Source organism: Fukomys damarensis, unplaced genomic scaffold, assembly GCF_012274545.1.
Source record: "Fukomys damarensis isolate Sample0158 unplaced genomic scaffold, DMR_v1.0_HiC HiC_scaffold_14, whole genome shotgun sequence".
Taxonomy (NCBI): Eukaryota; Metazoa; Chordata; class Mammalia; order Rodentia; family Bathyergidae; genus Fukomys; species Fukomys damarensis.
Window position 1 is genome coordinate 56,315,288 of NW_022900926.1, and position 12,668 is coordinate 56,327,955.

The following is a 12,668-nucleotide window of genomic DNA, read 5'->3' on the forward strand; positions in this document are numbered from 1 at the left end:
CCAGCCATTAGTCCATACAATTAATACAAATGAACGAATGCTTTTAATTATGACCAACAGTTTTGCATCTTTCCTGCTTGATCTTAGTTGCTTCTGTTAGTACTTTGTTTAGCAGAAAAATTAGTTTTTATTAAACTACGAAGCATCTTATTATCCAACATTTATGTGCCTTTTTATGGCTGGCACAGTAGTTTACAGCCCCATGTATCAGTGTTTATTTACTCAATCCCTCAAACTGCAGCATTGTTTCAATCTTTACAAACTTCAGAAAGAAAGCTATGTGAGAGTAAGTTACAAGCAGAAGGTCAGTTAATAAATTAGTAGTCAGAAATGTATTGGAGGTCATGGTCTTTAAATTGCTGGTTTATTTCCTAGCTCACACTACTATACTAATGCTTTTCTGGTCTTTGGCTGGTGTGTTTGTAAAGGATTCCTAAAGCTCAAAAAAGTCTGGGTTTGTTAAGTGATAGAGTAAGAAAGCAGCAATAATAGTATATTTTATTATAAACAAAAATCATTGATTTTTTTCAAGAAAAAGCCATTGTATTTACAAATGTTGAAACTACTTATGGGTGTGTTTTTAATTTAGGGTGATCAAGATTAATTTAGAATGGTTTTAGTTTAAAAAGCCCAATTTAGAGGGTTGTGCTATCAAAGCTGTTAAATTGCATGCCCAGTCAAATTCATAATATTCATTTTGGGACAAAATATTGCAATCAGAGTGAAATTCTATGATGTCAAACTACATAAACAAGAAAGAAAAAAATAATGCTGAAAACAGACCCAATGAAAAAATTGATGAATACTTAAAAAATGTGGGCTTATAATTTGTGAGATTGTGGTAAACTAGAGATTATGGAATTCCTTTGTAACTAAAATTGTAAGGAGATATTTGAAATCTTCTCTTTCATTTGCTGTCTTAAAATATAATCTGGATAAAATCATAGTCTCTTATTTTCATGGTTCAGATGCTTCTTAAAAGGAATTTGGTCACAAAATGGAGTGTTCACTTCTGTTATTAGTTTGCTATTAAATTGGAAGGCTTGTATTTTTACAAAGTTTTTCCTCTGTAAAATATTAATAAGAGCCTGAATGTAAATAAGAGGAAAAAGCCACTCCAGATATTATTTTGTGGTTCTCGTTGATCGGAAAATCTCATGTACATATTCAGTGAATGAGCCTCACTTGCTCCTGGGCTCAATATTCAGCTAATTAATGTCATTCAAGAATTATATGCTTTACCTTGACATTTGATCGAATTTTAAATCCTCTCTTTGAATTCATTTTCATGTGTGTTTTAGTTAGCCTAGAGTATGTCTACATTTAATTCCCATCCATTTGAAGTGAATTTTCTACTACTTGTTTTGAACAAAGAAAAACTCCTGTGACTCTAGAAAATCCATTCCTTTCTTGTCTAATAACATGTGTTTGTTTGCATCTATGCTTGCGTATGGTGTGTGAGAGGGTTAATGAGTAGTACACAAAGAAATTGATTGCAAAAATGCTGTATTAGCAAGATGGCTCAGAATGATGTTCAGGGAAAATTGAATGCCCTGTCTAAGGTCATATAGATAAGAAGTCATCCAGGAATGATTTAACCATTGGTGGACCTAAGAACCTGAGATCTGAATTCTGTTCTGTATTCAGTATATATTATTTTCCAGTAATAATAAAGAAATGCATATCCATGAACTTTTCAGTGAAAAACAAACACCCTCATAAAACACCTTTTAATAAATTTTTATATTTCTTCTATGATTCTTCCTTATGAAATCTTGAGGGAAACTTTTTTTTAATGTAGCCATAGTTAGCCCCCATTTTGCATGTTCTTATTCTAATAGACTGTTACCTCTCCTCTATAAAGAAATAGACTTGTTTGCTCTTGAATTAAGTTGGCAGGGGAGCCTACTTCCATAAACAGAACACAGTGCAAATGATACTGCCTGAATTCTAAGGTTGGATTTTTCAAAAGGAAATTTATTCTGATGCATGTTAGAATGGTAAAGAAGACTGTATTCAAAACTACTGCAATAGTAAAAAGAGACCACAGTCAATTCTGAATATAATGTGGGACATTGGGCACTTGTAGCCAATGAACACGGTGAGGGGTGCAGTAGATGAAACACTTCTAAGAGGAGAAATCAAAGAGGGGGATGAATTCTTGCTAATCTGACCCAGCAAGATTCTTGCTAAAGGACTTAGATTTCAAGGGCAAAATGATTTTTATGAAACTTATTTAGGATTCTTTACTAAAACTAAATTTAGAAGGCCAAAGACAAAGTAAGGTCTCATGTTGAAACTTGTAGAAAAGACAGTTCAGAGTATCCTGATGAAAGTTTGTTCAGAGGAAGTTTTTGTCAACTTGATCAGGCCAAGCAGTTTCACTGAGTCATTCATTTTTGTTACCCAACCACCATTCTTTGAGGATGAAGAAACAGTATATAGTTGTATTGGTGGACATTCACATAACCCATTGGATACATGAAAAAGCAACCTTCAAATGATAGAATCATAGACCACCGAATCACCATCTCCCAAACTTTATGTCTTAGGCTCAGATATTATGAAGCTGAGGAAAGCTGCCCAAATTCTTGATGAACAGAACACATGATTATAGTAAATGATGGTTCTCTTGTTCCTCCAAAATAGGAGTAGCTTCTTAAGCCCCAAACAATTGAACAGAATAAAACTTGTTTTTTATATTTTTTTAACCATGTAGCATGTTTCTTCCTGGGATATTGAAAAGCCTCTTAATTATTCTTCCTGGTTTCACAACTGCTTTCCCAAATCTTGTCTCTGCTTACTAACTCAGGTGAGTTGATGAAACAAGACTTCCAAAAACCTTCCAATGCCATGGCCTTTTGGACACGAATGAAAGGAAAAGTTCCAAAGGAGCATGCCTCTCTTCTCATGCACAACTGTTTTTCTCCACCTTCTCTCCTTCTGGCCACAGTGGTGACTACATTCCTTCTGGAATAAACCATTCAGACATTCACTCTATTGCTTTCTGTGCCTAAAATAAGCTTACAAGGAATCTGCATTCCCCACTCTTTTTTACTCACATGGTCTATAAAATGATTACCCCCACCACGTATACCTTATGCTTTGTTTATGATAGCAAAGAATGAAGATTGTTGTTTTATGATGTAATTTGTATGTGATACGGTGTGGAAAAATAAAATAAAACCCTGCATCTCAAGGGACTTTGGAAAGGGGAATATGAGGGAAAGATGAGAGAACACGAGAAATAGAAATAAGCAAACCAATATTATCTTAATCTCCTTTGTCTGGAGTTGGAGAAAACATGTGATAGATAAACTGAGGGGTATATCTAGCATAGAACATTTCTTTCTTCTTTCTCTTTGAAAGACTAGAAGGAAATCGACACATCACTGGCAGCTGAGTCTTGCTAGAAGAGTGGAAATTTGTGATCAGATTGGGAGAGGATTTAGTTGGGCTTCCCCAACCTCTCAGTTTGTGCATGCATACATGCTGAGTGGAAAACTGGCAGGCTTGCCAAGGGACTGCAGTTGGTCCTGCAGTACAAGCTGGGAGACCACAGAGAGGGGTAAATGAAAATTGATGGGCCCATAATCATGAGAGCAGATAGAAGCTCAAGTTACTTCAGGAGCACAGTCCAGCCAAAGCTAAAGGACCACTGATGTACTAACTTCAGATTCAAGCCTCAGTACATGGTCGATGGTAGGGAGGCACTGTCTCAGGTTGTCTCAGTAGACAACAAACAGTACATATGCAATGATCAGCACAAGGTTATACAATTCTTCCATCCTCTGTAAGTTCAGGATCATCGTCCACACACTGCTGTCAACCTCATCCTAGGGAAAGACAAGAGGAAGAACTCAGAAACATCAGCAGTGGATCAATCCTCTGACTGCCTAGAAAGAGGGAAGGTAAGGGCTAAAGAAAAAAGACAGTAGATGGCCCAGAGATTTAGCTTAGTGGCATCACACCAGCCTTGCAAATGCAAGGTCCTGAGTTTGATCCCCAGTACCAAAAATGAAAAAGACAGTAGAGTCTTGCATAATTTCTTTTAAAAAATTTATTAAGTTTATTGGTACAAGTAGTTATATATTATGATCACATTTATCATTGGGAATTTGTACCTGTACATGATAGATGTTGGTTCTTTTTTTTCCCATTCACCTTCTCTCCCTTCCACCCTCCACCCCTATTTACAAAAAAAATTGTTTCCATTTTTTCCTTCTTTTCTCATATTTTGTTCCTACCCTTCTTTCTTTTCCCTTACCCCTTCACAGTTCTGCTTCCCTTTTGTACCTTTTTTTTTCTTATTTCACATTATCTATTGCACATTTTGGTCCTCATTTACACTTTCAGTTTATCCTTGATCAACGGTATTATATTTCTCATTTATTTTCAAGTTTGCCCATTTATAATTATTTTGTCAAGAATAAATTCCAATTTTTTTCCAGCTTTAATTGAGTTTATTGGTACATTTTAGGGATACAGTACAGTTACATTCATTGTTGGGATTAAATTCCAATTTTATAGAAAATATGAATCAGTTATTTCAAATATCTTACCTACTATTCATCAAGAATATTCTGTGATTAAAATAATAACTTTCCTCTATAGAGATGTAATTTGTTTTAATTAGGCCATCTAAATGTCAATTATTTATGTTGACTACAGTAATTCCAAATTTTAGGATTTCACAAGCCCTCACTCTCGCCCTGCACTCTGGGAATCTTCTCTGTTTTGCATATCTTAATTATATTACTTTTTTGAAAAGATGCAAGAAAATGACATTCTTCTAGAGTGATTTATCAATTAAATCAAAGAGATCTGATAAGATTAAAGAAAATGTTGGCAATGCATTGAGTGGTAAAAAAGAGACTATCCATGTTTAAGGAGTTACCAGGAAGAAAATACAGAATTGTATCAAGATACTGTTCACTTGGTATAATTAATAGTTTTTGTTACTATCATACTAAATGATTTATTATCTGCCAGTGATAAATTGAAATGTAATAATTATTCCAAAATACCATATTTTGATGTATCTAGCAACTTTAATTCCAAAACACTTTAGCTCTATTTTAGCTTTCATCTTTTTTTTTCCCCCACTTATTTATAGGTTTGTCTCAATCTACTTAAAATCAAACCAGCTTTTCTTTTTTGTTTCATTGTGTTTTGATAAAATGAGAAGTGGTATAATTCCAAATTTAAAGATAGAGATTGCGTCTCATAGATGATAATTATCTGAGAAGAATCTTATAACTACAATAGTGAGTCTAGAATTTTTATGCCTCTAAATTATTTCATGTGGAACAAAAAGAAAAAGAGAAAAGGAGACAGAAAGAAATTTTAAAAATTTATATTTTTTTACAAGCACTAGAATAAATACAATCGTTCACATAAATAGCACTGGTTATGAATAGAAGTGAATATAAAATGGCTTAAATTCAAATACTCAACTTATTTTTTTTTGCTTTAAATACAAAGAGTGATTGGAAAATACAGTAAATGCTTACATTTACTTTTCTAACAGTATAAAACACGATGCTACAAATCCTCAAAATACTCACTGCTGCTTTGAACGCACTTATCCCAATATTCTTGCCACTTTCTGAAGCAGTTCTGAAGCATTTCTGGAAATCTTCTTTTGTGAGTGTTTTTACAAGGTATTATTGAAAATACTGTGTGGTGAATGCGGCTACCAAGTGTTATCCAAAGGAAAAGTAGGCTAGTGGAAAGATGACAGTATGTCCTCATCCACCTTATTCATTGATTCTTGCACTTTGCACCTTTTGGCTCTTCTCAGCGGTGAAAGCAACTATGAATTTTAAGTGTTTTAAATTGATTCAATATTGAAGTCGCCGTAATAACACAACTAAAGACACTCATGAGAGAAGATTTCTAGAACTGGTTCAGAAAGTGGCATGAACAATGGGTATGAGTGTATGAAGTGAGAAGTATGTTGACAGGGATTAATGCCATTGTGTCTTTTACTTTGAAAACCTTTTGAAAAATTTAAACACAAAGCATATCTTGCAGTCACATTCTGTATGTGATACTAAATTTTTAAATGCAACTTTTCCTTAAGGAACTTTTTTGTATAAACAAGAAATTATAAATCACAAAAAATGTGTGCTTTTACATACTAATACTTTTACTGTTATTAAAACAATGCAAACTGTAATAAAGGATATTATAGTCTTTCTCCATGAGGTGTTTTAGTTACTTTTCTCATTGCTGAGGCAAAATACCCAGCCTCAAAATTTAAAGAAAGGTTTATTTCAGCTCATAGGTTGTAGAGGTTTGAGTCCACAGTCAGCTGGCTCCAAAGCAGTTCAGCAAGGCAAAGGGTCATCACAGAGGACAAGCAGTCCATGGCATAGCAGGGCAGGCAGAAGGCAGTAAGCCGCAGCAGCAGCAAGTCTGCCTTCCCTCTCTCCCTTTATATTCCATCCAGATGGTAAGCCTGTTGATTTATGCCACTCATACCCAGGGTGGGGCCTCCATGATCCACACCCTTAGTTCTAGTATCATACTTTTAATCTATATTCACACCCAACCAGTCCAGAAACCTTCAAATACTTCCCACGAATGACCACTTGAGCCTATGGGAGACATCTAGATACAAGCAAAACATGAAGTATGTTTTGTTAGTGCAAAGCTGTTAGAAAAGCAGAATTGCTAATCAAATTTATTGACTGATATCTGTGATACTAAAGGTGATTAAAATTATGCAAGTGTCATTGTACCTGCTACTAAGAAGTCATCTGCAAATATTGTCTAATTTTTAGTGTGTTGTATGAATCACAACTAAATGAATCCTTATTTTATTGACTCTTACTATTTTGGATTTGGGGCGAGAATTTAAATCATTCACTTGTATTCTCTGGTATAAAACATCCACATACACTATCTCCTTTAAACTCTTACAGAGTATGGAAGTTATATTGATAGAAATCAAAAGTAGACCAACATTTTAAAACATATTACTGAAATCTAATTAGATGTAACATGCATCATGAAACCAAGATATTAGACTGACTTTAATCTCTTGTGATAATTGTTATTGAATGAAAGTAACTATCTCAAAGAAAGCCTATTAAGAAATACATAAATTTTAAACAGTGTGTTAGAAAACTAAGCTAAAATCCAATTTGAGAAGGTAAGAAAATAATTAAATAGAAAAAATTTTATTCCTTTGTTTTCCAAGAAAAGATAAATAAAATTCATTTACTTATTATTTTCTTATATTTTCTATGTATTCTGTTTAAATTCTGCATAAAGATTGAGCAAAGTTGTCTTTGTAGATTTTCATTATATTTGCAAGATATTAATGACACAGAAAGCATTTCTTTCTGGATTCCTTGACTATAATGTATATTCTTATAAATTTGATAACTTCTTTAAGGATATTGACTAGTTAATATCTGGATTCCAGTCATTCAAAAAGGGAAGCACTATTTTAGACTCAAGATATTTGCCCTGATAATAGATTTAACAAAATATTTCCAGAAGCTATAAGATCTTCTAATCTTATTTGCATATGCGTCACAGTCCAGCAGAAAAAAAAAAATGAGAGGAGGCATTGCATATGCCCTAGGTACAACTTTATTTAATTTCTTTTCTATATAGCTGTATGTAAGACAACATGGGGTAAAGGATGTTGGAAACAATGGATATTTATTTGCACATGTTGATAGCACTATGACTTCAAAAGACTCTAGGCACCATAAAAATTAAGCACATAGAAGTTGTATGCAAGAGTAATTTCAATGTGTGAAAAATAAAATCGTTCATATAAAAATGGGCACTTTTGTCATTTTGGAGCCACATGTGAACTGATGATAAAGCTTATAGCATTTTATGGACTAAGGAAACCTTATTCTGAGCTTCTGATTTGTATAAGAAATCTAGATTAGCAAGATGTTAGAGAGCCCTCCTTCTTTGAATGGCTTATCACCTGTGACATGCTAGAGCCCAGGTGTACAGAGGCAGAGGTCCACATGGACATGAAGAGCAGTGCATCCTTTCAGAAGGGGAAAACTATGGCACCACATGTGGGTGCATATTAATTAGGTACGTCTTCTAATATTTCAAAGATCATAGAGTCTCCAGACTGGAAGATATTAAATATATTTTAGTTCTGTTGTGTACTGAATGGCCTCCAGCACAGGCAATATAAATAGTTCTAAAATGGATGCAAGGAACAATCCCAGCAAAGCCACCTATAATAAATAAGTAACACATACTCTCCACTTAAGGCAACCACTATCCTTGATCTTTCATGAACCTGAAGGTAATTTAGGAGCATAAAAAAATCTTCACTTTGGAACCACTAAAAATATGCTACATGAAGCCATAGTGATAAGCCTTGTTTATTCATATATTCTCCAGATAACAAAGGGTTATTCTTCCTTTTTGTCCTCATGACAATTTCACTTATGAAAAAAATTTAATAAAATTCCCACATAACTAGTCTTATAGATTTTTCTTAAGTAAAATTCTGACGTTAGAATATTTATTTCTTTGTGCTGACTAGCTTTTACTTCTCTTAATTAACTACTTTGAAATACCTTCTGGCTTGGCTGAAATGCATTACTTTGGTTTATAGTTTACTACTTCATCTATAAAAAATGGGAGAGAAAACAATACATATTAGGACACAGAGAATAACCACATAGATTTCTAAATTGTTAGTCAATTCTTAATTTACAAGATTTCCAAACAGTGGAAAAATTTAAAGCAATAGAAAGACACAGCATAGAATCATAGTGAAATATTTTATTTGAATTGGAAATGATGGAATAGTCACAAAATAATCTTTCATTCACATTTACAGCAGAGTTGACTATAAAAACAGCCTATATTCTTTCATATATATATATATATATATTTTTTTTTTGTCATTGAAATCTAGAATCCAAGTTTATTACTAGAGTTTAATTAACACGATATTAATATAGTACATATGACTCCTAAAACCTGGGTTTATATTACCATATTTTTGTGTTGTAGCTCTAATTATACTTGTGTAAATTTTTCCTTAAAAATAAATCAACACATTAGCATTTAGCTCCTGGCTATAAAAATATTTGATAATAAATACTTGTATAAAATTGTGAAGCATAAATATGCAGAATGAAATCATTACTCAAATGCACACCTTTGTAGGAACTTTTATCCATTTGTTTCATTGATACTTATCTTTATCTTTTTTATAAAATATCACTAATATAATAGATGTTCTGTCTTCTTGCCTAACAATTTATTATGCAAAATACTGTCACTAAATACAGCTCTACATTCTCATATTAATATCTAAGTATTCATTTAAATTGTACACCATAATTTATGTGACCAATCTTCTACTGTTGCTCACATATGCTATTTTAGGATACATATTTGTTTTGATAATGTTGGCATGACTTTTTTTTGATAATGTGCATATTCAGAAACACCATGAGTAATTTCTTAATCTATAATTTCTACAAGTAAGACAGTAAAGGAGATGTGAAAAATGCATGAGGTAAACATTTGAAAGAATTTTGGTGAAATTGGCAAACTATATTTGAGATAAGTTTAAAAAAATTGTATTTTAATGTTTATATTTCTAAAAAATGAACATCGTTAAAATGTAAACTGTATTATTGTTAAAAGTCTTAGATAATCTTTATAACTTATAACAATACATCCTAGATGATAGATAGAGACATATAACCTATACATACATAATTCAGTTATGCTGGAGCTATATCAGACCAAGAATGGCTTTTTGTTCACGTATTTGTTTGTTTTCATACTTGCTATTATTCAACCAAGAGATACACAGTAAAAGTTAATAAATGGCATTTATAGAGATTTTTACATTTTTCCAAATGCCCATTGTCCATGTGTAGTTTAAGATATTGCTAGCATTTCAGAAACTTTTCTCATGTCCTCTATTTTTCCTTAATTAGTTTTCATTCCTTTTCAGATGGTAGGTTTGTCTGCCACTTTAAATTACTATTGTATGTGTTTCAATTTTATGTATACAGTATATGTGTTGCTTCTTTCTTTTATTCAACAGCTTCTGAAGTGTATTCATGTCCACATCGAAATAGGAAGGAGACTTTTGTGGTTGGCAAGACAGAAAAATCAAACTCAGAGTTCCTCATCATTTGGGGTCCCTGGAAGAACCATGACTCCAAAAAATACTTGAGAAAAATAGAGTATCCTTTGTTTGAAATGCTTTAGGTAGACATAACTTCTCTGAGAAATTTATGCTTGAAATTAGATCTTTCTTGCATTTGTTATGATAATATTAACTAAGCGATTTATGAAAATCCCAGGCTTAAAAAATCACTAAAATTCAGCTGGAGCCAATAATATTTTGTGATGCTATATGAAAGTAAATGAAAAGCTGTTACAGACCTCATGAAATTCTCACATGAGAGAAACAATCATATCCTATTGGCAATTTAAAAATTAAAGTTATGAAACAAAATAATCAAGAGAATGTGATTGTAAGATATTTGGGAACTTGAAATAGTTGGGCAAAATTCTACTAGTATAAATTATAAATACCTTTAAAATATTTTCAAAAAGAAGATATTGAAATCATAACAAAAGAAATACATCAGTAAAAACAAACAAGGAAACAGCCCTTCTGGCAGTTAAAAAGTAACAAAAGAAATAGAGCACATGCTTGGATGCGATCTATTAACTAAAATTAAAAACTCAAGGGAGATTTTAAGCCACCAATTGAGTGAAAAAACATAATTAGTAGATTAGCATGTATTTCTGAGGCAATAAATACATAAAAAGAGAAAAACAAGATATTAGGAAGCAAGGTTAAAAAATACGGAGGAGTGAATAAAAAGGTGCAATATAGTCATGAAAATAGTTTGAGAAAGAACAAATAGAAAGTCTGAAAATTTTAGCACCATAGAAAACTGAAATACAAGATAAATAAAAACAAATCTATACATAGTCATATTGTATGAGATGTGATAAAATACAGTAAATGTGTAAATAACAGACATATTGCCATTAATCCTCCTCAAAATATTCCCCTCACTTTAGAATACCTTTATCCCATTGTTTTTAATACTTTCTGAAGCACTTCTGGAAGTTCTTTTTCATTAATGTATTTAGTTGCACTGCCCTGTATGACTCAGTGAAGCTTGAATCAATTCAAAATGTTTACCTTTCAAGGTCATTTTGACCTTTGGTAAGACTAAGAAGTCACACAGTGCCTGGTCTGGGGAATAAGGTGGATGAGGACACGCTGTAATGTTGTTACAAGCCTGTCTTTTAACTCAGGTGGTGGTCACCAGCAGCATTCACCACATATTTGATCACAACAATAAAGACACTCATGAAAGATCACGTCCAGAACTGCTTCAGAAAGTGGTAAGAATGATAGGATAAGTGTGTTGGGAAAGAGAGGGAATAATTTTGAGAGAGATTTATGGCAATTTAATAAATAAACAGGTAAAGGGCTGGGGATTTAGCTCAGTGGTATCGCCTTCTGCCTCGCAAGTGCAAGGTTGGGAATAGGATTCCCAGTACCACCACCACCAACAACAAAAACAAAAAAAAAACAACAAATAAACAGATAAAAAAGTGAAACTTGACTTCCAAAGATCTACATTTTAAGTCCTCGTAAATTTCTCAGTAACTATACAAAGTCTAGAGGGCAATTTAACCATAAATGAATATATTAGAAGAGAAAGACAAATAGAAAATTAATGACCAAGCAGTAAAAGCGAGAATATAATAATAAAATAGTGAATTGGTCCTGAGAAATGTGAAATGAAGTAAGACAGAGAGTCTACCAAAAAATGTATACATGAGGAAAAGAAAAATTTGTATCAGTATTTTAATACTAAATTTATTCGGACATCACGGAATTAATACTAGTTATCTTTGGTCTCTACAGTTATAAGAGATCCTCAAAGTGGTGACTGTTAGCTTCCAGACATTTATTAGTATGGTGAGATGCTGTAGTACGTATACCTTTTTTTTGGTTCTCTCATTCTCTAGATAGATAGATAGATAGATAGATAGATAGGTAGATAGATAGATAGATATTTCAAGGATATAACGGACAGATGAGAAAAATAGAAAAAACTGTTTTCTTTGAAAATGCAATAAAATAGGTCGTCATTCACATGTTATCAATAAATTAAGGGAATAAATTTTTAAATCTTATAAAATATTTTAAACAACTTTATTGAAGTAAGTTGACAATTTTGATTGAATATAAAAAATTTAAAAATCAAAAATGTTTGAAATGTAGCCCCCACCAAAGATAACATTTGAATATAATCATTAATATTAAAGAAACAGGAAAAATTTTTCTTTAAGAAATGATGATTTTGCATGCTAACAATAATTCACTTACAGGAAAAGTTTTTTATATGATTTATTTTGGAAAACAGAGAAAGAAAAAATCTTTAAAATATATCTTCAGCTTTATTATGATGCCATTTAACCAAAGCTAAATTAAAACAAAATGACAAATAATTGGTCAGGCTCCCCAAATTAATCTAGAAAATTTACAATTTAATAATATATCAAAAGTCAATGGTATCTGACCATGCATAATAAAAACTACATGTAAAACAAAAGAAAAACAAAAATATTGCCATGAAAGCTTTACCTAGGAATTTTAGGACACTTTAATGTTG